At 37.7% G+C, this 27665-nt stretch overlaps 1 protein-coding gene across 1 annotated transcript in view; it reads left to right on the forward strand.

Moving 5' to 3' along the window:
- Npc1b (Niemann-Pick type C-1b) overlaps positions 1-27665 on the forward strand; it is a 338778-nt gene that overhangs the window by 301037 nt on the left and 10076 nt on the right. The window lies entirely within an intron of this gene.

A 27665-nucleotide genomic window follows, 5' to 3' on the forward strand; every position in this document is an offset into this window, starting at 1 on the left:
TTCTTATTTTTATTACTTTTGTATTTTGTTGCACCATATCATTACTGGTGTTGAATGTTGACATAACTTACTTATATTCTGTAAAGATATTTAATTTTTTGTTAAAATTTGACTTATAAAAAATTTTTTAAGTGGGCTGTGTTGTTCTCCTATTTTGATAATTTTTATTAAGCATACAATAGTAATAGGAGTAACGTCCCTGCCAAATTTCATCATGATATCTTCAACGACTGCCAAATTACCGTTTGCAAAAGTTTTAAATTAACTTCTTTTAAAAGTGGGCGGTGTCACGGCCATTGCCCAAAATTTTACCAATTTTCTATTCTGCGTCATAAGTTCATCTCACCTACCAAGTTTCATCGCTTTATCCGTCTTTGGTAATGAATTATCGCACTTTTTCGGTTTTTCTAAATTTTCAATATCGAAAAAGTGGGCGTGGTTATAGTCCGATATCGTTCATTTTAAATAGCAATCTGAGATGAGTGCCCAGGAACCTACGTACCAAATTTCATAAATATACCTCAAAATTTAGTCAAGTTATCGTGTTTACGGGCGGACGGACGGACATGGCTCAATAAAGTTTTTTTTTCGATACTTATGATTTTGATATATGGAAATCTATATCTATCTCGATTCCTTTATACCTGTACAACCAATCGTTATCCAATCAAAGTTAATATACTCTGTGAGGCTGCTCAACTGAGTATAAAAATAGGTATGTACTTTGTGTGAGGATGCAAAGTTTCACGTTTTTTGTGGTCTGCACGTAAAAACTATGAATACGAATCACGTATCTCAATAATATATGACGAAACGTAAGTCATTGATGAAATTTGAAGCTTCTAGCCGTAAAAAATGGGAATATAATATATATACCACCGATCTCTGTGCTTTTTTCCGACAACAATATATGCTATATACGTATTCATTTGTTGAAATTTGAAGCTTCTAGCTGTTAAAATGGGACAGTAATTACGAAAAGTTTCTTATATGAACAATTGGTTGTGGGGGATATATCTATATATATAAAAATGAATGTCCGTTTGTGTGAGGCTTATAGAATCAAAAACTATCCGGTCGATTTTGTTCAAACTTTCACATAAGTCGCGTATACCTCACGCGGTGGTTTCCAAATAGGTTTGGTTGCGATCGACGCAAAGGTTCTCGAGATATAGGCCAAAACGTGGACCCTGGTACTCCTAGAATCTGTTTTTTACATTATGGGTACCAAATTGAAGCTGTTGCTGTAAGCTTTAGTACAGAGTAAGTTTTGCACCGCTGGGTGACTAGGGTCTCGAGATATAGGCCAAAACATGGACCCGGATACACCTAGAATGTGTTTTTTACATTATGGGTATCAAACTGAAGCTGTTGATGTGTGCTTTAGTACAGAGTAAGTTTTACACCGCTGGGTGACTAGGGTCCCGAGATATAGGCCAAGACATGGACCCGAATACCCTTAGAATGTGTGTGTATTATGGATATCAAATGAAGGCTGTTGCTGAGAGCTTTAAAGTAATTTCCATTGTGATGTTCGATTTAGTCGCATCAACCTGGCAAAACTGATAAATATACATGCGAAGCCGAAATAAAGACATGAATTAATAATAAACAAATACATATTTACATACGTCCTATTCGATTTGCCTGAAATTTCAATTCAGTTCAATTCAATTGAATTCAAAACAGTTTATTAAGTCTATGATTGCAATAATCTTCCAGACTAGCAAGGACAAATCAGAATCTTAAGTGTAGATACATATTAAAATTGAAATTATACATAATATGAATCTAACTTAGCACTAAAACACGATCTCGGGAGCACCAAATCAAGATCAAGACTACGAAAAATTGTGTTAAATTCACCGAGGGCCCTAGAAATAGGATCATAATTATGGTAATTAGCTCTAAGTAGATTAACGTGAAACGGATATTGCGCACGGAGAGTTCTAATTGGTACACAGAAATCTACTTGTGTCAGCAGTTCCGGGCAGTCAACTAAGCCACATATTAAATCATATACAAACATCAAAGATTGAATCCAACGTCTAGACGAAAGCGTCTTAATGCTTATGAGGGCACACCCTGCACCATATGATGGCAGCGTTTCAGCGAAGTGAAGCGGTTGGAGAGCAAATCGAATGAAACTCTTTTGTACTCTTTCCAGTCTATGAGAGTGGACAGAGTAAATCGGATTCCAAATTATAGATGCATAATCCAATTGGAAGAGAAGCTCGGCCTTAGATCTCTTCGGAGGTTATCGCGCCTTACATTTTTATTTATTTTTTTATTTTAATCCAATTTGAACGTACTAAGGAATTATTTACGCCTTTTCTTGTGTATGGATCTTTGAAGTCTCTGCCAGATCGCCGCAAAAAAGCGAGATTGGAATAGGCCTTGGGAATAAAGAAGCTGATATGATTTGTGAAAGAGAAACTAGAGTCAAACATTTCCCCAAGATCAACAAATTCACTGACAGTAGAAAGGTTATGGTCAAAAAGGGTATACGTAGAATTAAACGTGTTGACGTTTTTCGAAGGCGTTATATGAAAGCATTTTTTGATATTAAGGCGTAAGTTGTTTATAGCGCTCCAATTAGTTAAACTGTTTAAATCATCCTATAAGAGAGATACATCTGACATGCTCGCGATCGTTCTTAAAACTTTAAGTCATCTGCATAGCGCAAATATTATTCATTTTTAAAGCAGTTTCCTATATCATTGATAAAGAGAAGAAATAAAATTGGTCCAAGTATACTTCCCTGAGGTACTCCGGACATGGCTACAAATGAATATGACTTAACACTCTCAATTTCTACAAACGAGATTCTATTGGAAAGATATGATCCAATCTAATCCAATCCAAATTTGGTATATAAATTTGCCTGTATTAGTATTTACGATGTTTTTTTTTTCCGGGAAGTCGACCAGAGACGAGCTGGGACTGGGACTGACACTGAGACTAAGACTCTGAATGGGACTCGCACAAAATACATACCACCCTCCGGGAATGACAATAAGAGATGAAGAATGAGAAAAACTTGAGAGAAGAGAAAAACTTGAGAGAAGAGAAAGAGAGTAAGAGAAAGATACTGAGAAAGAGATAGAATGAGACGATGATGGAGATAGATGAAGCGAAAAATACGGGGGTAGGAGTGAATACAAAGATTAGGAAAAAGTGTAGAGGGGGAGGGCAGAGTTAGGCGGAAAAAGCTTATCAAAATATATGCAGATAGACCAAATTTAGGCCGGGTCTGCTAGTACTATATATAGACCGATCTCATCCATTTTTTCAGACAACAATATGTGCAATATACGAAAGCATATGGTGATGTTTAAAGCTCCAATCTGATAAATTGAGGAAGATATGACAAAAATCCGATTTTTCTGAAAAATCGGTCACCTAAATACACCCGCTCACCAAATTTTATCAACATATTTACATATAAAAAGGTCGCTAAAAACATTCAGATATCTCAAAAATTTAAGGACTAGTTTGCATACAAACAGACAGACGGACAGACGGGCAGACGGACATGGCTATATCAACTCAGCTCTTCATCCAGATTATTTCGTATACTTAGTGGTGGGTCTATCTATTTTCCTTTAAGGACTAAAAATTTTGAGATTCGTGCCAAAGTTAATATACCATTTCATTTTCATGAAAGATATAAAAAGTATGCTGATCTGATCCAAAATGATCCCGAAAAGTCTAGAAATGATCGGGACGAAGGGTGTCACTGCTCACGTTCTTAGCCCTCGACTTACTTGACACTTTGATAGGGTAATATTGGCGAAGCTCAGTAGACTTAAAGTTACAATGGGTAAAAATTTTTAAAAACTAATTGTTCGAAGGGGTCATGGGACCTCCTCCTTTCCTTTTTCAAACAATTTTCCTCTCGGTCTACAATTACAACTCCTATCTCTCGCTTTCCTTTTTCTTTCTCATCTCCTTTTCCCTTTCGCCCTTCTTCATAACCAACACCCGCTGTTTAACTCTCATTAAACCAGTTGATAAACATTTGGTCTATATCTCAGAAATGGATCAACGTTTGGAAATAAAACCACTTATTAACCATTTACGAAACCTAACGAAACGACCGCAGCTATGAATTTTCAAATGATTTCGCCAGATTTTGAGCGATAAAGTTACCAAAATATCGTCTTAGTTATCAATTTTAAACAAATGGCACCATCCTGGGCCCCTTTGTGGAAAGAGAGTCCCATATATTAAACTTTTCTAAGAGGAACGCCTGCACCAAATCTAAAGCAAATCGAGTCATAAATGAGGTTTTTTGTAATAAGTCTGTCCCTAGTTCTTGTCCAGAAAAGAAAAGATTCTCACCATAATAATTTTGTAGAATAAGGCGCCAGCTGGAGCACTTTCCGGAAAAATTAACTTAATCTAAAACATCCTCAACCATCTAGACCATGTACTTAATCAGGAAAACAAAAATAAATTGTTATTTTTCGTCCATCAGAAAACGAAATTGCTACTTTTCGTCAGGGGTTGCTAGTTCCCGCCAGCCATTAGCCTAAAGTGGTAGACTTCGTACGAGATTTTCAGAGTATTAGTTTTCGTAAGAAATTTTGTTAATATTAGTTTTCATATGGCGAGTCGAAGCATTGTCCGCATATGTCGCTATAGAGAACCTCACTATATAAAGCCTCAACATTTCCGTTACTGCAACAGTTTTCGTTTTCAACTGGAATTTAAAATCCAAGAAAATGAAAAATTTAGCCGTTTTCGGCTTACTCATCGTTTGCCTGGTGGCCTACCAGACAAATGCCGAGGTTGTATCTTTATCAGAGCTGCGCGCAGTAGATGATGAAAAAACTTCCTCAGGACTCGAACAGCTTGTTGATGATACTTCAAACAAAGTCAAGGAGATCAACATACAAGTTGACTCTGGCTTAGAATCACCTTCAGATAAGATAGCAACCATAACCGGCAGGAGTCTCCTTGAATCGAATAAGGAGAAGAAGAAGATGAAGAAGAAGATAAAGAAGAAGATGATGAAGAAGAAGATGAAGAAGAAGATGAAGAAGAAGATGAAGAAGAAGTTGAAGAAGAAGTATAAGCAGAAGTATATGAACAAAAAAGGCAAAGATAACGGATCAGGTGGCAGCGGCGGATCGGATGGAAACAGCGAAGATATGGGAGGTAAGGCAGATGGCCCTGATGCCGGCGATAGTGGCGATGCCGGGGCTGGCGCCGATGCCGGCGATGGCCCCGATGCTGCCGGTGGCGCCGATGACGCTGGTGGCGCCGATGACGCTGGTGGCGCCGATGGCGCTGATGCCGGCGATAACGCCGGTGGCCCCGATGCCGGCGCTGACGGCGACGCTTAATAAACTTAAACTAGATTTCATATACATAGTAATAAATGAGCAATGAATATAAAATTTGTATTTTGTGTTTTAAATTATTAATTTGTATCTCACTTTATTCGGTTTGATTATTTGGTTCCGATATTCCTTTCTGCCCCCCATTAAATGTACATACTAATGAAGGTGTCGGTTCGAGAGGATGCGAATAAACTTTTTATTATTTCCATAAGATATTGTAGCAAGAAACTTAAGGTTTTGGCTGGTGTGATGAAGTACTGTTTTGGGATTATTACTTTTATTGTTTGACTATGCTGTCGGGTAGTAGTTTTCAGGGCTCTCGTTTTCCTATTGATTGATAATTTGCATACCCCCCCCCCCCCCAAGTTTTTTGGTAAACGTACTTTTTTGTGTGGTTGTCCCACAAACAAGGCCCTTATAGTATGGACTTGACAATCGCCGTAAATACCCATTGGGAGACTTTGGGCGATACACCCTACGTACATCCTTGCGTCCCCATGCCATATAGTGCCACAAAGGATTACTTCGCTCGATCTCCCACATAAAGCTTCGACGGCAACTAGATAGCAGTTATTAAAGATAGGTAGTCATTTCTTATATATTTTGTGCTGTATTTTTTTCTGTAGAGTCTCCCTACAAATAGGGATGTCATTTTGCTTAGCAAATAATACTAAATCGGGTTTTCCCTCGTTTACGGCTTACCTGACTCCAGATTCCCAAGCGTGGTCATCCCGAAGCGCCTGAACATTTAGGGAGATGCGCTGTGAGTTTGGCTGATTCTCCATCGAAACGCCTGCGCAATTGGTTGGTCCACAGCGCTGATGAAGATAAACCACTTTGTGGCGTTCATCTGTTTATCGCTTTTGTAGCTCCGCATAGGCCCCAATGGGAAGTGATCAGTCTGCAGCTTAACATAGGGGCGATCCAATTTGTTAAGACCATATGTGCTACCATCGAGTGGAGATTAACGATGAATGCTCGTCTTTGGACAATGTTGAAAACCCCGGCAATGTCAGCAAAAATACCTAAAGCATAGTGCTGGTGTTCTAGAGCTTTCGCTATAATCATGACCTTTCTTTGCCTTGCCTTTGGCGTAGGCATGGTGTGCTTAAGAAAATAATGCTTCACTCATATAGGACTTCATGTATAGAAAAGATGTCAAACCAGTAGGGCTGTAGTCGTTTTTGGTGCAGATGATTTGTTTTTCCCGCTTTCGGTATGACGAGCACTCGAGACTCAACAACTCCCTATATGCCTCCCAGCACTCCGCACTTTCCGCAACTTTTGAAAAGTAAAGATGTCCTTTACAGGCGCCCTATGAAGGCCCAACTCTTTTTTCCAACATGGTGGATTTTCTTTACCCTTGAATATTCTTCGAATACAAAGTCAGCTGTACGCAGTTTTCAGTGCTTTTCGTAAGAAGTTGTTGCACTGCTCCAACTCCTCTACGGTGGTAACCTCCTAAGGTTTCCCTAGTTTTCCTGCTACATCTATTTGGGGGATGCAGGAGATATATGCATAGTCCTCTTCCCATACGCTAGCTTTGTGTAGTTGACACCTACATATACGAATAATTTAAAAAACTATATCCCGTGGCGGCCACCGTGGTGTGATGGTAGCGTGCTCCGCCTATCACACCGTATGCCCTGGGTTCAACTCCCGGGCAAAGCAACATCAAAATTTTAGAAATAAGATTTTTCAATTAGAAGAAAATTTTTCTAAGCGGGGTCGCCCCTCGGCAGTGTCTGGCAAGCGCTCCGATTGTATTTCTGCCATGAAAAGCTCTCAGTGAAAACTCATCTGCCTTGCAGATGCCGTTCGGAGTCGGCATAAAACATGTAGGTCCCGTCCGGCCAATTTGTATGGAAAAATCAAGAGGAGCACGACGCAAATTGGAAGAGAAGCTCGGCCTTAGATCTCTTCGGAGGTTATCGCGCCTTACATTTATTTTTTTTTTTTTTATATCCCGTTCGCTTGTCCATGTTTTTCCAGGAAAATATTTCAGTTTTCCCACCTTTTGTTTTGAAGTCATTTCAAAAAGAATGTTTTTTATAAAGAACTTTGTATTGTTTAGCGGATTTCTTGCTTAGGTGCAGGTTTTTTACAACTTTCCTGATATATGCTATTTAGTACCTACCCTGCCAAGATTTCGTTGTGACCATTGTGGCGCTAGACCTATCAAAGCCGTTGACATGGTCAATCACGTCGCGCTACTACAAGACTTGGAAAGATATACCCTTCCAACTAGTATCAAGGGGCAAATGTCACAACTTTTGATATTCTTCCGCCTTTTCTTCGTCCATCGCATTTCTTGGATGGCAGTGATGTTGGCTTTTCACGAATATGGTTTTACGTGGCGGTTCCAAGATCCAAGATAGACGCTCGTTTGCAGTCGCACCTTGTGGTGATCAGGTGCTGCTGATGAAATCCTCCAGATACCTCAAATGGCCTCATCAACAAACGTATGTTTAGTTGCCTTTGGTCCAGTTGCAATATATCTGAAAGAGTGAAATTTTCGGTAGCTTCGAAATTAATACAACTGTTATTCCATATATAATATATAAATCTAGACCAAGTAAGGGTGTCTAAGTCGGGTGTAATCGAACATTATATACTCAGCGTAAGTTTCAATTGTACAGTTTATTTCAGAGTACCTGGGCGACCAAGCTTTGCTCGGCAATCTTCGAGTGACATACATTCTCTGTTCTACATGTCATCTGTAATCAAACTCTACTTTTTTTATATGTACGTATATTATAAATTTTTACTTACCAATATTTGATTTCTTTAAAAATAGATTTCAAAAACATATCAAACCCTAACCGCAAAATGAACTGGAAAGAAAAATTTGAAATGGGTAGTTCCAGCCTACAGTATAAGCATATATGTAGTATTCCTATATTGAATCAAAACAAGACAGCCTATACAATTTTTCTGATTGTAGCAGCATAAGTGTGACAAAAAAATTTTAATTTAGGTACATGCGATCATGATACAAACAAGAAGGTAATTCCACTCAAAATTTTTTGACGTATTTGGGGATTTTTGAAGTTTCATAATGTTTGTTGTTTTGCCAGAAGCGTTGGCATACCGTTACTATTTAAGGCGAAATTGTGGTTTTTTAGGATGAAAATTTTCTTTAGGATGAAAACGCAATGGTCATCTGAGACAATAATGATATTCTTTAGCACGATTTATGTGCATACATATCGATTGAGAATACAGTAAAACATGCAATTTTTTTGAAAAATAGTGGATAATGACTTATACATTGGTTAATGACGCATAAATTTATGGCAGCTTGACCCCTAGACAGAAAAAAATACACGAAAAATCCTGTTATTATAGCATGGCCCTATTATCAGGTCCCTGCAGTAGATATTTCTCAAAGCATGTTGATAAAAAGTGTACCTCCACAGACTGCACATCTATTTCAATGCTAAAAGGGCACAGAATGTGTATAGGCGGGGCTGCCCCAATGTGACCGCTGGTACAACGGGCAAAAATACTCTCATAACTAGTGGATAACCTACAGAGCTACAGGGTATTGTTCTCCCTAAAAAATGGTTTAACAATTCCCTCCTAAAGCGCAACGCTTGACTTATACAATAAATAAAAAAATTTTAAAATTTTATCTATCAAGAAATTGCGGTGTCGGTTTCTAAGGACCGCCTTGGAGCAAGCAATTGACAAACGTGTATGTTTTGTCAAAATGTTCTGAGCAAACGTACGGACACTTAAGAAGGCTATATTCCCTTGCTTTGCATACTTCGATCCATGTTTCTTCCACCAAAACAATTTTCGGGAGCTCGAAAAACGTCATTTCTAGGCTGATATTTCGTATTAACATATTTCCAAGGCATTTTTTTTTTCTTTTTTATATAAAATAACTATGAAAGTAATTTAGTCGTATTCGTTAATGTGAAATCCATCAAAATTAGAAAAATTTTTAACATTTTTCAATCTGGTAGCTTGTGTTTTTTTTTATTTCGAATATGTGGCAACCCTAAATGGCAACCCTAGTCAAAAATATTCTTATTGTAATGCGGAGTCAAATATCTTTCGTTTGATACCCATATCGGAATATCTAATGTAATTTTTTTTTAATTTCGGATAGGTGACAACCTTGTGAAACATTCTGAGTGGCAACACCCAGGTAGAAAGTCTCAGAAGGTGATACATTATCTCTGTGCCAAATTTCATTTAAATCGGTTGAGCCGTTCCCGAGATCGTTCGGCTATACAAATATACAAGAATTGCTCGTTTAAAGTTATAAGATAAGTTACTTTTTCGAATTTTGTTGCGAAGGATTTATTTTATTTTTTTTTGAGAAATGCTGTGTAATGCATGATCGGAATAGGGGTGTGGCACCGCCCATTAAAATAAAATGTCTCCCATTTTCCTGTTACAATAAAACTTGCTAAGTGAAATATCATTGTTGACACAAAACTATTTTTTGCTAAGATATAGTTTATTATTCTAGTCTTAAAGTCGTAGAGATCCTTTATATATAAATAAATTTTAACACGCCTATATTAGATTCACTTGTACATATGTATGTATGCTTGTTTGTAACTGTCTAGCTAGGCGCGCAAAGGAGAGTTAGACCCATCTAGCGGCAATTATTCAAGTGGCTAAATAACTCGGTACAAAAAGAGTTGTGCTTAATAGCGAAGACACGAAAATCTGTGCTGCGCTGCTATCAATATCAAATATATAAGTGGATACTAAAACGGCACCATATTTGTGTTCGTTCTTGTGTTTTCAAACTATATTTATACTAGCCTTTACCCGCGGCCCCTACGCAAGGAGAAAATAAAATATATGGGCTATGCACATTAGCTTGCTTATCTGTTTAAAAATTATTTTTGTCTAATGTATTTTATTTTTGTAATAGAGGAAAAAAATAACTAAATAACTAAATTGATTTGATTTTGTTTTTAAGTTAAATTAATTGATATGACAGGGGTGAAGGAATTAATATTCATGGAACAAAAGATCTCCCTCAAGCTGGCAAGACAACTTTTGCGTGAAAAAAAAAAAATACTTAATTGCCGTGATTTTGCCGTATTTTATCCGTGAAGCGAAAAAATTTGCCGCGGCCAAAATATCAGAAAACCACCTTAGAGACCAGTTAGGAAAATAATTATTGCACGTGAATTTGCTGTAAATTTACCGTAGATAAGTGGGTATACTGGCGGCCACCGTGGTGTGATGGTAGCGTGCTCCGCCTATCACTCCGTATGCCCTGGGTTCAACTCCCGGGCAAAGCAACATCAAAATTTTAGAAATAAGATTTTTCAATTAGAAGAAAATTTTTCTAAGCGGGGTCGCCCCTCGGCAGTGTCTGGCAAGCGCTCCGATTGTATTTCTGCCATGAAAAGCTCTCAGTGGAAACTCATCTGCCTTGCAGATGCCGTTCGGAGTCGGCATAAAACATGTAGGTCCCGTCCGGCCAATTTGTAGGGAAAAATCAAGAGGAGCACGACGCAAATTGGAAGAGAAGCTCGGCCTTAGATCTTTTCGGAGGTTATCGCGCCTTACATTTATTTTTTTTTAAGTGGTATATTTTATTAAATTCGAAAAAAAAATTTTCATAATTCATTTTCATATGGCATCGAAATTATAAATAACAAGTAAGGAAGGCTAAGTCCGGGTGTAACCGAACATTAAATACTCAGTTGAGAGCTGTGGAAACAAAGTAAGGGAAAATCACCATGTTGTAAAAAGGACCTAGGGTAACCATGGAATGTGTTTGTATGACATGTGTGTCAAATGGAAGGTATTAAAGAGTATTTTAAGAGGAAATGAGCCATAGTTCTATAGCTGGACGCCATTTAGGGATATCGCCATAAAGGTGGACCAGGCCTGACTCTAGAATTTGTTTGTACGATATGGGTATCAAATGAAATATGTTAATGATAATTTTAAAAGGGAGTGGGCCTAAGTTCTATAGGTGGACGCCTTTTCGAGATATCGCCATAAAGGTGGACCAGGGGTGACTCCAGAATTTATTTTGTACGATATGGGTATCAAATGAAAGGTATTAATGAGTATTTTAAAAGGGCGTGGGCCTAAGTTCTATAGATGGATGCCTTTTCGAGATATTGCCATAAAGATGGACCAGGGGTGACTCTAGAATGCGTTTGTACAATATGGGTATCAAATGAAAGGTGTTAATGATTATTCTAAAAGGGCGTGGGCCTTAGTTCTATAGGTGGACGCCTTTTCAAAATTTCGCCATAAAGGTGGGCCAGGGGTGACTCTAGAATTTGTTTGTACGATATGGGTATCAAATTAAAAGTATTAATGATGATTTTAAAAGGGAGTGGCCCTTAGTTGTATATGTGAAGGCGTTTTCGAGATATCGACCAAAATATGGACCAGGGTGATCCAGAACATCATCTGTCGGGTACGGCTAATTTATTTATATATGTAATACCACGAACAGTATTCCTTCCAAAATTCCAAGGGCTTTTGATTTCGTCCTGCAAAACTTTTTCATTTTCTTCTACTTAATATGGTAGGTGTTACACCCATTTTACCATGTTTTTTTCTAAAGTTATATTTTGCGTCAATAGACCAATACAATTACCATGTTTCATCCCTTTTTTCGTATTTGGTATATAATTATGGCATTTTTTTCATTTTTCGTAATTTTCGATATCGAAAAAGTGGGCGTGGTCATAGTCGGATTTCGGCCATTTCTTACACCAATACAAAGTGAGTTCAGATAAGTACGTGAACTGAGTTTAGTAAAGATATATCGATTTTTGCTCAAGTTATCGTGTTAACGGCCGAGCGGAAGGACAGACGGTCGACTGTGTATAAAAACTGTGCGTGGCTTCAACCGGTTTCGCCACATTTCACAGAAAACAGTTACCGTCCTAGAATCTAAGCCTCTACCAAATTTCACAATGATTGGTCAATTTTTGTTCGACTTATGGCATTAAAAGTATCCTAGACAAATTAAATGAAAAAGGGCGGAGACGCGCCCATTTTGAAATTTCCTTTTATTTTTGTATTTTGTTGCAACATATCATTACTGGAGTTGAATGTTGACATAATTTACTTATATACTGTAAAGATATTAACTTTTCTTTTAAAATTTGAATTTAAAAAAATTTTTTTTAAAAAGTGGGCGTGGTCGTTCTCCGATTTTGCTAATTTTTATTAAGCAGACATATAGTAATAAGAGTAACGTTCCTGCCAAATTTCATCATGATGTCTTCAACGACTGCCAAATTACAGCTTGCAAAACTTCTAAATTACCTTCTTTTAAAAGTGGGCGGTGCTACGCCCATTGTCCAAAATTTTACTAGTTTTCTATTCTGCGTCATAAGTTCAAATCACCTACCAAGTTTTGTCGCTTAATCTGTATTTGGTAATGAATTATCGCACTTTTTCGATTTTTCGAAATTTTCGATATCGAAAAAGTGGGCGTGGTTATTGTCCGATATCGTTCATTTTAAATAGCGATCTGAAATGTGTGCCCAGGAACCTATATACAAAATTTCATCAAGATACCTCAAAATTAACTCAAGTTATCGTGTTAACGGTCAGACGGACGGACGGACATGGCTCAATCGAATTTTTTTTGGATACTGATGATTTTGATATATGGAAGTCTATATCTATCTCGATTCCTTTATACCTGTACAACCAACCGTTATCCAATCAAAGTTAATATACTCTGTGAGCTCTGCTCAACTGAGTATAAAACAAGTAAGGAAGGCTAAGTTCGGGTGTAACCGAACATTACATACTCAGTTGAGAGCTATGGACACAAAATAAGGGAAAATCACCATGTAGGAAAATGAACCTAGGGTAACCCTGGAATGTGTTTGTATGACATGTGTATCAAATGGAAGGTATCAAAGAGTATTTTAAGAGGGAGTAGGCCATAGTTCTATGGGCGGACGCCATTTAGGGATATCGCCTTAAAGGTGGACCAGGGCGGAATCTAGAATTTGTTTGTACGATATGGGTATCAAACGAAAGGTATTAATGAGTATTTTAAAAGGGAGTAATCCTTAGTTCCATTAGGTGGACGCCGTTTCGAGATATCGCCATAAAGGTGGACCAGGGGTGACCCTAGAATTTGATTGTACGATATAGGTATCAAATTAAAGGTATTAATGAGGGTTTTAAAAGGGAGTGGTGGTAGTTGTATAAGTGGTCGCTTTTTCGAGATATCGCCATAAAGGTGGACCAGGGGTGACTCTAGAATGCGTTTGTACGATATGCGTATCAAATGAAAGGTGTTAATGAGTATTTTAAAAGGGAGTAATCCTTAGTTCCATTAGGTGGACGCCGTTTCGAGATATCGCCATAAAGGTGGACCAGGGGTGACCCTAGAATTTGATTGTACGATATAGGTATCAAATTAAAGGTATTAATGAGGGTTTTAAAAGGGAGTGGTGGTAGTTGTATAAGTGGTCGCTTTTTCGAGATATCGCCATAAAGGTGGACCAGGGGTGACTCTAGAATGCGTTTGTACAATATGGGCATCAAACGAAAGGTGTTAATGAGTATTTTAAAAGGGAGTGGGCCTTAGTTCTATAGGTGGACGCCGTTTCGAAATATCGCCATAAAGGTGGACCAGGGGTGACTCTAGAATACGTTTGTACAATATGGGTATCAAACGAAAGGTGCTAGTGAGTATTTTAAAAGGGAGTGGGCCTTAGTTCTATAGGTCGACGCCTTCTCGAGATATAGCTATAAAGGTGGACCAGGGGTGACTCTAGAATATGTTTGTACGATATGCGTATCAAATGAGAGGTGTTAATGAGTATTTTTAAAGGGAGTAATCCTTAGTTCCATTAGGTGGACGCCGTTTCGAGATATCGCCATAAAGGTGGACCAGGGGTGACCCTAGAATTTGATTGTACGATATAGGTATCAAATTAAAGGTATTAATGAGGGTTTTAAAAGAGAGTGGTGGTAGTTGTATAAGTGGTCGCTTTTTCGAGATATCGCCATAAAGGTGGACCAGGGGTGACTCTAGAATGCGTTTGTACAATATGGGCATCAAACGAAAGGTGTTAATGAGTATTTTAAAAGGGAGTGGGCCTTAGTTCTATAGGTGGACGCCGTTTCGAAATTTCGCCATAAAGGTGGACCAGGGGTGACTCTAGAATACGTTTGTACAATATGGGTATCAAACGAAAGGTGCTAGTGAGTATTTTAAAAGGGAGTGGGCCTTAGTTCTATAGGTGGACGCCTTTTCGAGGTATCGCAATAAAGATGGACCAGGGGTAACTCTAGACTTTGTACGATATGGGTATCAAATGAAAGGTGTTAATGAGTATTTTTAAAAAGGAGTGGGCCTTCGTTCTATACGTGGTCGCCTTTTCGAGATATCGCCATAAAGGTGGACCAGGGGTGACTCTAGAATACGTTTGTACAATATGGGTATCAAACGGAAGGTGTTAGTGAGTATTTTAAAAGGGAGTGGGCCTTAGTTCTATAGGTGGACGCCTTTTCGAGGTATCGCAATAAAGGTGGACCAGGGGTGACTCTAGACTTTGTTTGTACGATATGGGTATCAAATGAAAGATGTTAATGAGTATTTTTAAAAGGGAGTGGGCCTTCGTTCTATAGGTGGTCGCCTTTTCGAGATATCGCCATAAAGGTGGACCAGGGGTGACTCTAGAATGTGTTTGTACGATATTGGTATCAAATTAAAGGTATTAATGAGAGTTTTAAAAGGGAGTGGTGGTAGTTGTATATGTGAAGGCGTTTTCCAGATATCGACCATAATGTGGGCCAGGGTGACCCAGAACATCACCTGTTGGATTTCTGCCAAGATTTCAAGGGTTTTTTATTTCGCCCTACAGAACTTTTTCATTTTCTTCTACTTAATTTGGTAGGTGTCACAACCATTTTACAAAGTTTTTTCTAAAGTTATATTTCGCGTCAATAAACCAATCCAATTACCATGTTTCATCCCTTTTTTTCGTATTTGGTATAGAATTATGGCATTTTTTAATTTTTCGTAATTTTCGATATCGAAAAAGTGGGCGTGGTCATAGTCGGATTTCGTTCATTTTTTATACCAAGATAAAGTGCGTTCAGATAAGTACGTGAACTAAGTTCAGTAAAGATATGTCGATTTTTGCTCTAGTTACCGTGTTAACGGCCATGCGGAAGGACAGACGGACGACTGTGTATAAAAACTGGGCGTGGCTTCAACCGAAAACGTCATAAAATCTATGCCCCTACCAAATTTCAAAAGGATTGGTAAATTTTTGTTCGACTTATGGCATTAAAAGTATCCTAGACAAATTAAATGAAAAAGGGCGGAGCCACGCCCATTTTGAAATTTTCTTTTATTTTTGTATTTTGTTGCACTATATCATTACTGGAGTCGAATGTTGATATAATTTACTTATATGCTGTAAAGATATTAAATTTTTTGTTAAAATTTTACATTAAAAAAAAATTTTTTTAAAGTAAGCGTGGTCCTTCTCCGTTTTGCTAATTTTTATTGAGCGTACATATAGTAATAGGAGTATCGTTCCTGCCAAATTTCATCATGATATCTTCAACGACTGCCAAATTACAGCTTGCCAAAAATTTTAAATTACCTTCTTTTAAAAGTGTCAACAAACCTACCAAGTTTCATCGCTTTATCTGTCTTTGGTAATGAATTATTGCACTTTTTCGGTTTTTCGAAATTTTCGATATCGAAAAAGTGGGCGTGGTTATAGTCCGATATCGTTCATTTTAAATAGCGATCTGAGATGAGTGCTCAGGAACCTACGTACCAAATTTTAGCAAGATACCTCAAAATTTACTCAAGTTATCGTGTTAAGGGACGGACGGACATGGCTCAATCAAATTTTTTTTCGATCCTGATGATTTTTATATATGGAAGTCTATATCTATCTCGATTCCTTTACACCTGTACAACCAACCGTTATCCAATCAAACTTAATATACTCTGTGAGCTCTGCTCAACTGAGTATAAAGATATATGCCACTTACAAGGCGAATTTAGTACCAGGTGTTGTTATCCCAACAGCTGATAGCTTTTTCCTGATTATTTTCTATACAACGCCTTGTACTACAACATGTCAGTTAATCGAAATCAATGAAAATTTTCTTTTGACTTGACATTCTTCTGCACGGCGAATTGGTTGAAATCGCTTTGCCACCACCTAGTATGGATTCACTTTGGCCACTTATCTACGGAAAATTTACGGCAAATTCACGTGCAAGGACTATTTTCCTAACTGGTCTCTAAAGTGGTTTTCTGAGGGTAGCACGCTAACTCACGGCAATTTTCCCAATAGGTAATTTTTTTTCCACGTAAAAGTTGTCTTGCCAACTTCAGAGAGGTGAACAAAGGAGTGGGAAATTACAATTAGCTAAAACCAAAGCAAATTTTTTATATGAAACTATTGCAGATTTTTTTGGGTATTTAGTTGGTTAAAATATTTCAAAAAGTGTAATTATACTTATAATAGTTCGTTACAGGATTCATTTAAAAAAATCAAAAAATAGAATGAAAAAGCTGTGTTGGATATTAAAGATAAAACATACCGAATTTTAATTACAAACAATTTGTAGCAAATCTATGGCCATAAAAGCACATAATTTAAAAAGGCATGTTTGCTGAACTACCGGATTCGAAGGGTGCTTAAAAGATCCCGGAAGGGTCCCAAAATGATACCAAAATAGTTCCGAAAATACCCCGCCGGGATCCCGGAAAAATCCCGGAAACCATCCAGAAATGATCTCGGAAGGATCCTAAAATGATCCCGAAATAATCCATAAAAAGCCGCGAAATGACCCCGACTGGATCCCGGACGGGTCCCAAAAACCATCCACAAATGATCCCGGAGGAACTCGATATGACCGTGACGGGATAACAAGTAAGTTGAAGTTAATTATCAAATCATGTTAATAAGGCAGCAGGCACGTTGAAGCGAATGAAGGGTTACAAACATAGAGGTGAAGCTAATAGAAACAATTGAAGGAGTGCAGATGGCGGGAGGAGAAGGAGAGCACTACTGCTCGTTTTTCCAAAATTGTTTAGATCTCGATCGGTATGAGCCAGATACCAAAAATTATTGATTTAGGAGAAAATTTATATTGAGTTATAACAATTTTTAGATAAGATTAAGATTATAAATAGAAATATTTCCTGTTATGGAAAATATGTGCACTCAATCTTACTACGATTCATTAATTTTTCTTCCGAGTTATGGCTCCCAAAAAATAGAAAATTGCTTGTTTAAAAAGGGGCGGTGCCAAGGCCATATGCAAAAATTTTAATTTTTTGCTTTTTCTTGTTATAATTCCATTTAGGAAATGAAAAACCGTTAAAGCTGGCGTGATAATCGTCCGATGTCGCTCATTTTAAATACCTTATAAATTCTGGGTCCAGATGATCCCGTGTACCGGGATTATTTGTTGAAGATATCGCAATATTTGCTTAATTTTTGTTTTTCGATACTGATGATTTAAATTATTATGCCAAGATATATGCAGGAAATTGGAAATATGTTTCAACCAGATGGACGCACAGATGGATTCAGCTGACTAATAATCGGTTTCAGTGAATTAGCTCCTATATACAGCAGGGGTCTAAAAAAGAAAGTTAAGAGGCGGGGTATAGGAAAGTTTAGCTAGGTTAGGTTGAACTGGCCGGTCCTTGAAAACCTCAAATAGATTGAATAAGTCCGTATTGGTACCAGAAGATTGTTTAACGACCAAAATAAAAACCCTCTATCAACAACTAAGACCTACGTTATAAAATAAATCCATCTTCTTGGCAAATAATGGAAGTTTACTAAAACCCCTGCCATTTGCTGCTTCTATATCTGGGAGATATGTCACTCCTAATAGCGAGAGCCTTAGGAAAACAACCCTACTTTTCACGGAATAGGTTTTTCTGTAGACAAAAGATAACTAAAAGAAATAAATTTTGTTAAAAATTTTTTTTATATCTACAAACATGGAAGTTGAATTGGCAACCAATATCTTAAACCAACTGAAGAAATCATTATGTTCTTCGAATTAGAACGTATTATTGTTGACAATGATATTTTAATTAGAGTATAGAAACACAGCAAGGATACAAAATCATTTTTATAAAGGTGTTATTCTTACGTGTAAATATGCTTAAATTTAATGAGCTGCTTTTTCGTACTTCAATTAAAATATCATTGTTATCATTGTTAGCAATAAAAAGTTCTAATTAGAAGAAAGTATTGGTGTTTTAAGTTGATTTAAGGTGTTGTTTGCCAATTCAACTTCTCCTTGTTTGTAGTTAAAAGAAAAAATTTCAAGAGAATTTCATTCTTCTAGTTATCTTTTGTCTAAAGGAAAATAAAACCTTTTCAGCGAAAAAATTTGTTTTTTTGCTACTGTGTAGTCACACTGACGTGCTATACGAAAACTAGCACTGAATTTTTAAGGTCTGACAAAAAGTAGCAGTTTTTATTTATGGCTGACGAAAACTAATACGAACGCTGAGTTTCTTATTTTTTTTTTTACAAGGTTTTCGATATTCAGTTATGTTATTTATATTATTAAATACTAACCTTTACCCGTACCCGTCCGCTAGGATAAAATATGATATATAGGCTATTCACGTTGGCCTGATTATCAAGTTATATGTTTAAAAATAATTCCTGAACTAAATGAGCTGATAATCTGATAAGAACGATTACATGAATAGTACAATACAGTTTTTTTCGAATTTAAAGAAAAAAACATTTAACTTTTAAGTTAAACTAGCTTATCCCCGTGGGTTTAACCCCACGTTTCTATAAAAATATGTAAAATAAATAACACAAATTTTAAGGTGAATTTAGGTACTGCTGAAAACCATAGGATATACAATATTTTTTGGAGTATAAATAAAAAGATTTTTCGATGAGCCAACTCTGGAGTAGGCTACGTATAATTGGCCATGGGTGAAACATGAATTGGCAAGATTGACTCCTACTATAGCTAACGACTGTCCTTGAGCTTTATTCATAGACAATGCGAAAGCTAACCTAATAGGAAATTTGAGGCATTTAAAATTGAAAAGACAAATCTATCGGTATCAATAGAATCCTTGGTTAAACTTTTTTGCTTTTTTCCGATAAAATGGATTGCTTCAATGACATTCGTAAAAGTTTTGTGAAGCGCTGAGAATCGAAATAACGAAGCATAAATATTATGATATTATGGGCCATTTTTTAAGGATCAATCGATGAGGAGAAATTTCTGATGGCTCAAAAGAGCAAATAAACTCAATCGGATATGCACAGCTTGGGACTCTTCCACGAATGTGTTAATAGAGTGATAAGTTATCTTCCTCATTTTAGCGTGCCTAAAATGCCTTTTCTCAAAACCATTTATAGTTTGTAAAGATATTCAATATTTGGAAGAAAAATTAGCTATTAAAGCTTCAGGCTTCAGGTGATGTCCTAATTTCTCAAAAACTTGCGGGAAAAGAAATCAAATCTGTTAGTGAAGAAATGGGAATTTTGCCATAATTAATTTCAATAAGTTGTTTAGCAAAAGCTGCCGCTGAAGTGTTTTCGCCAAAATGCCCTCTCATATTTCTAAAAAGAGTAAATTTTTGTACGTGAAGCTGTCTATAGACGAAAAAGCACGCATTTACTTCAACTGCGGCTGTTCCAGCAAGTAACAGGAAAGCACCACCTTTGGGATGATCATTGTACCTTAAATTCTTAAGGGTTCGGTCTAAAACTTGCAGCGACTGTTTATGAGTCATGGTGCACACATCGCACACCCTCACTTTGGCCTGACCGTTTGCCTATGTTGCACATCGGTGTATCATATATTTGCAGACAGTGGTCATTTAAATGCGGATTTGTACGTCCACCACAAAAAGGGTATCCGCGGTATCTGAGAAAGCAACTGCCATAGTGATTTCTATTTTTGGTCTTACATCAATTAATATCAAATTAAACAGAAATGATTATTTTCCGGTTCCCCCAGACGTATCCAAAAATACCAACCCTAACGATAACACAAAATAATACTAAAGGAATAACCGCCAAACCCAACTCTTTTTATATTAGGGCGCAACTCGATCTATACCTACATACATAATTTGAATTTTATATATATAGAAGATAGAAGACTCGGATAGGCTGAAGTTAACAAAAAAATTTTAACGGCGGAAGATTACTAAACATCCAAAAGGAATAACAGCCAAAGAACTCTGTAGTCAAACTTTAGCTGTTATAATGAACCAAGTTTGTACGGCAGCCATAGTTCTGAAAAATCCCATTTATAGGGAAGGTGTCACGCCCCCTTTTCCCAATTCCACATTTTACTGGAGGTGTTAGGACTTAACCTCGTATAGCTCCTTACCAATTTTCATTATCCTATTATCACTACATCTAGAGATATGCAGTATGATAAATTTCATTTATATGGGAGGTGTCACGCCCCCTTATCCCCCACCCCACATTTTCTTGCGGGCGTTAGGGATTGACCTCATATACCTCCTTACTGAATTTCAATGTGCTAGTATGAATACCTTCAGAGCTATGTAGTACCAAATATTCATTTTGCATGGGAGGTGCCACGGCCCTTCTATATATCGATATTATTTATGGCCTATGACCGTCTTTGGAAAGTTTCTAGTGGGTTGCGCAAATTTGGTTGTGATCGGTCGATCCGTTTAGGACGCAACTCGATCTACACCTACCTACATATGTACATACATAATTTGAATTTTATATATATAGACTAGCAGACCCGGCAGATGTTGTTCTGCCCTAAATTTGGCTTATCTGCATACATTTTAATAAGCTTTTTCCGGTTCCCCCAGACGTATCCAAAAATACAAACCCTAACGATAACATAAAATAATACTAAAGGAATAACCGCCAAACCCAACTCTTTTTATATTAGGGCGCAACTCGATCTATACCTACATACATTCGTATTCGTTTCATTCTATCTCTTTCTCAGTCTCCTTCTCTCTTTTCTCTTCTCTCAAGTTTTTCTCTTCCTTCTTCATCTCTTATTGCCAGCCCCACACGGTGGTAAGTATTTTGTTCCAGTCCCATTCCGAGTCTCAGTCTCAGTCCCAGTTCTAGTCCTAATCCCAGTCTCAGTCCGTCTCTGGTATACTTCCCGGAAAAAAGCATCGTAAATACTAATATAGGCAAATTTATATACGAAATTTAAGCAAATCGATGAGGACGTATGTAAATAGGTATGTGGGTATTATTAATTCTTGTCTTTATTTCGGCTTCGCATGCCAGGTTGATGCGACTAAATCGAATATCACAATGAACTTTAGAGCTCTCATCAACAGCTTTTATTTGATATCCATAATACACACACATTCTAAGGATATCCGGGTCCATGTTTTGGTCTATAACTCGAGACCGTAGTCACCAAGCAGTGTAAAACTTACTCTGCACTAAAGCACTCATCAACAGCTTTCATTTGATATCCATATTGTATAAACACATTCTAGGGGTACCCGGGTACACGTTTTGGGCTATATCTCGAGACCCTAGCCTCCCAGTTGTATGAAAATTATCCTGTACTATAGCCCTCATCAACAGCTTTCATTTGATATCCGTATTGTATGAACACATTCTAGGGGTACCCGGGTCCACGTTTGGGGCTATATCTCGGGCCCTAGCCTCCCAGTTGCATGAAAATTATCCTGTACTATAGCACTCATCAACAGCTGTCATTTGACATCCATATTGTATAAACACAGTCTAGGGGTACCCGGGTCCACGTTTTAGCTATATCTCGAGACCCTTGCCTCCCAGTTGTATGAAAATTATCCTGTACTATAGCACTCATCAACAGCTTTCAGTTGATATCCATATTGTATAAACACATTCTAGGGGTGCCTGGGCCCACGTTTTGGGCTATATCTCGAGGCCCTAGCCTCCCAGTTGTATGAAAAGTATCCTGTAATATAGCACTCATTAACAGCTTTCATTTGATGTCCATATTGTATAAACACATTCTAGGGGTACCCGGGTAGACGTTTTCGGCTATATCTCGAGACCCTAGCCTCCCAGTTGTATGAAAATTATCCTGTACTATAGCACCCATCAACAGCTTTCATTTGATATCCATATTGTATAAACACATTCTAGGGGTACCCAGGTCCACGTTTTGGCCTATATATCGAGACCCTAGTCACCCAGGGCTATTAAAATTATCCTGCACTATAGCACTCACCAACAGCTTTCATTTGATATCCATATTGTATAAACAAATTCTAGGGGTACCCGGGTCGACGTTTTGGGCTATATCTCGAGACCATAGCCTCCCAGTTGTATGAAAATTATCCTGTACTATAGCACTCATCAACATCTTTCATTTGATATCCTATTGTACAAACACATTCTAGGGGTACCCAGGTCCACGTTTTGGGCTATATCTCGAGACCCTAGTCACCCAGGGGTATTAAAATTATCCTGTACTATAGGACTCATCAACAGCTTTCATTTGACATCCATATTGTATAAACATATTTTAGGGGTACCCGGTTCGACGTTTTGGGCTATATCTCGAGACCCTAGCCTCGCAGTTGTATGAAAATTATCCTGTACTATAGCACTCATCAACAGCTTTCAGTTGATATCCATATTATATAAACACATTGTAAGGGTACTCGGGTCCACGTTTTGGTCTCAAGACCCTAGGCACGTAGCGAAAAAAGGGTAGACGTTGGCCGATTCTCAGACATACCCAATATGCTCACAAAATTTCATGAGAATCGGTTCAGCCGTTTCGGAGGAGTTAAGCCTCTAACACCGTGACATAAGAATTTTATATATTAGATTAAGTGATATCATAGGGGTGAAGAAATTACTATTCATAGAAAAAAAAGGAGCAAAACATCAATTAGCTAAAAAATTTTAAATGAAAATACGAGAATTAAATAAATAAATGTAAGGCGTGATAACGTCAGAAGATATTTTGAGCCGAGCTTCTCTTGCGATTTGCGTAGTGCTTCTTTTAATTTTTCCTACAAATTGGCGGAGAGGACCTACTTGTTTTATGCCGACTCCGAAAGGCATCTGCAAGGCAGATGAGTTTTCACTGACAGCTTTTCATGGCAGAAATACACTCGGAGTGCTTGCCAAACACTACCGAGGGGCAACCCCGCTTAGAAAAATTTTCTTCTAATTGAAAAACTTGTTTCTAAAATTTTGAAAAAGTCACTAAATAACCCCGACGGGATCCATGCCGGATTCCGAAAACCATCCAGAAATGATGGCGGAAGAACCCCAAATCATCCCGAAAAAGTGCCGAAATAATCCCGACGCGATCCCTAAAGCCATTCAGAAATGCCACCGGAAGGATCTCCAAATGATCCCGGAATAGTTCCAAAAATTATTTGGAATGACCCTGATGGGATTTCGGACGGATCCGGAAATGATATCAGAAGGGTCCTTATATGATCTTGAAATAGTCCAGAAAAAGTCACGAAATGGCCCTGGCGGGATCCTGGACGGATCGCGAAAATCATCCAGAAAATATGCCGGAAGGGTCCCAAAATCATCCCGAAATAGTATCGAAAAAGTACCGAAATGACCCTAACAAACTCCCAAAACCCATCCAGAAATGATCCCAGAAGGAACCACAAATAATCCCGAAATGACCCTGACGAGATCCCGGAAGTCATACAGAAATGATACCGGAAGGATCCCCAAATGATCCAGGAATCGAAATAGTCCCGAAATGATCTCAATGGGATGCCGGACGGATCGCGAAAACCATCCAGTGATCTGAAGGGTACGCAAATTATCCCGAAATAATCCAGAAAAATTCCCGAAATTACATCGGCGGGATGACGGACGGATCTCGAAATGATCCCGAGATAGTCCCGGAATGACCCACACGGGATTCCGAAAAACATTCAGAAATTATCCCGGAATAATCCCGGAAGGATCCCGAAAACTATGCAGAAATGATCCCGAAATATGCCCGAAAAAGTCACGAAATGACCCCGACGCGATCCCGGACGGATCCCAAAAACCATCCAGAAATGATCCCGGAAGGATCTAGATATGACACTGACGGGATCACAAATAAGTTGAAGTTAATTATAAAAGCAAGTTAATAAGCACTTTGAAGCGAATGAAGAGTTACACACAATCATACAGGTAAAGCTAATCAAAGCGTGCTAATAAAAACGTGAAGGAGTGCAGATGGCGGGAGGAGAAGGAGAGCACCACTGCTCGTTTTTCCAAAATTGTTTAGATCTCGATCGGTATGAGCCAGATACCAAAAATTATTGATTTAGGAGAAAATTTATATTGAGTTATAACTATTTATTGATACGATTAAGATTATAAATAGAAATATTTCCTGCTATGGAAAATATGTGCACTCAATCTTCCTACGTTACAAGGTTTTGGTTATTTAATTATGTTATTTATATTATTACTTATCCGTCCCCGTCCGCTGGAAGAAAATATAATATATGGGCTATTCACGTTAGCCTGCCTATCAAGTTACATAAATAATTTCTGAACTAAATGAACTGGTAACCTGATAAGCACGCTTGCGAGAATAGTATAATAGTTCTTTTCGAATTTAAAGAAAAAATCATTAAATTTTTAAGTTAAATTAAGAGATATCTCAGGGGTGAAGAAAATACGGGAATTAAGTATATAAATAAATGTAAGGCGCGATAACCTCCGAAGCAGTGGCGTATTTACGGAAGATGTTGATAGAAAGTTTCAAAGTTAAAATGACGGTGTTACCGGTAAAACTTAAATAAATTAACATATGCACTTTTATTAAGAATATCAGCACTGGCCGATTTTGGGTACTAACCAATTTTCATGTCGTAAAAAAGGTACGAAAAATACTTTAAATTTGCTTCAGCTTGTAAAATGGGCATCTCAAGGTTGATAATTACAAAATTGAAGAAGATGGTGTAGATGTGAGGTATTTTTCGTACCTTTTTTACGACATGAAAATTGGGTCGTAGCCAAAAACGGTCAGTAAAATATGGCTGTATATTCAAGATTTAAACACATACAGCATTAAGAAACTAACTTTTCCCATAACTATTTCCCAACAATCGCCTAGGTTTTTTTGAAAAACTCTTCTAGTACTTCGTTTACAGAGAGTGGTATATCAATATGGATATTCAATGAAGCGAGTCCATTCAAACGTTCTTGACTGATTGTACTCCGCAAATATGATTTAAACCTTTTGAAGGCAGAAAATATGCGTTCTGGTTTTGCTGTCGAAACTGGTAGAACGGCTAATATGCGCAATATCTTATTTACATGTTCGAAAGCATTTGGATTCCTCATCTGAAAAAATAAAATAAATAAGAAATATAGCATAAAAATTTTGTAGGTAATCAACAAAATTTTACCCACTTCAAGTGCATCAACACGCTTTTAAAATTCTGACCATCGTCTCGATCCTCCAAATTTTGACTTCCATTGCAAACTCAGTTTTGGAACAATTCATAACACTTTCATAAAATTCATGCAGTTTATTGCACTTTTCAGCGTTGTATTCACTTTCGGGAAACAAAACACGGAAATTTTGAAAAATTGATTGGTGTTTCATGTAACGGCTCTGGATATGAGTTATGAATGCATCAAGGAATGCGATTCTATAATAATGGCGGCCACCGTAGTGCTCCGCCTACCACACCGTATGCCCTGGGTTCACACCTCGGGCAAAGCAACATCAAAAATTTTAGAAATAGGGTTTTTCAATAAGAAGAAATTTTGTCTAAGGTGGGTCGCCCCTCGGCAGTGTTTGGTAAGCGCTCCGGGTGTATTTCTTCCATTAAAAGCTCTCAGTGAAAACTCATCTGCCTTGCAGATGCCGTTCGGAGTCGGCATACAACATGTAGGTCCCGTCCGGCCAATTTGTAGGGAAAATCAAGAGGAGCACGATGCAAATTGGAAGAGAAGCTCGGCCTTAGATCTCTCCGGAGGTTACCACGCCTTACATTTATTTATTTTATAATAATCTTCGACGCTCTCAGTATCAACGTTGCATCCATTTAATTGATGTTTACTGATGCGTGGTTTTTTGTGTAGCGCAACTCTCTCAAGTGGTTGCCAGCGCAATATATAGCTTCTCCAAACCCAATTGTCAACCTCACCTATCCGTGGCGAACCCTGTTTCACTAACAGACGAGGCTACGGCGACCCAAGCTCCACATGGAGGGATGGCCTGAAAGTTTAATGTGGCCATATAAATCGTTCCCGAGATTATCGGGCTAGCACCTTAATGGTGCTGTGTTACCCGAGCGTACCAGATCTGTATCCGGCAAAGGACCATCACATCGATAACACTCCCCAAAGCCTTCGGGGCATAGTAAAAAACGTGAAAATTTGTACGAAAAAGCGGCGAATTACCGGTTTCGAAATTGGTTCCTTGTATAAAAATATATAATTTAAAAAGACATGTGTGTTGAACTACCGGTTTTGAAATTGGTTGCTTGCAGAAAAGTTTTCAAAATGTAAATCATAATTGACCTACACAAAAATAAGAAAAAGTATGCTGATCTTCTGATTTTCCGAAGGGAGTCGCTATTCACTTTGTAAGCCCTCGATTTATTTGACCTATTGAGTTTGTAATATTGGTGAAGGTTAGTATACTTAAAGATATAAGGCTTAAAAATTGTTAAAAAGTAATTGTTCGAAGGGGTAATGGGACCTCCCCCTTCCAATTTTCGAAAATTTTTTCTCTCGGTCTACAATTGCATCTCCAAACTCTCTCTTTCCTTTTTTTTCAGCCCATCGCCTTTTCCCTTTCGCTCTTCATCTTAACCACCTCCCGATGTTTAACCCCGATTAACACATTTCATGCACATTTGGTCTATATCTCAGAAATGGGTCAACGTTTGGAAATAAAGCCACTTATTAACCATTTACGAAACCTAACGAAACTAACGCAGCTATGAATTTTCAAATTAGTTCGTCCCATTTTGAGTGATAAAGTTACCAAAATATCGCCTTAGTAATCAATTTTAAACAAATGTCACCATTCTGGACCACTTTGTGGAAAGAAAGTGTCCCATATATTAAACTTTTCTAAGAGGAACGCCTGTACCAAATCTAAAGCAAATCGAGCCATAAATGAGATCTTTTGTAATAGGTCTGTCCCTAGTTTTTGTTCAGAAAAGAAAAGATTCTCACCATAATAATTTTGTTTAGAATAGGTCAGCCCCTTAATCTAAAGCATCCTCAAATCCCTTTAGCTTGGATTCAGCGCTAAATTGTTATGATTAATAATAAAGCCGTAAAGACAAATAATCACTTTCATTAAAGTCGCGATATTCAGCTATTTATATGCCCATTACCACTCTTTTTC

Source organism: Eurosta solidaginis, chromosome 4 (genome assembly GCF_040869045.1).
Source record: "Eurosta solidaginis isolate ZX-2024a chromosome 4, ASM4086904v1, whole genome shotgun sequence".
Lineage (NCBI taxonomy): Eukaryota > Metazoa > Arthropoda > Insecta > Diptera > Tephritidae > Eurosta > Eurosta solidaginis.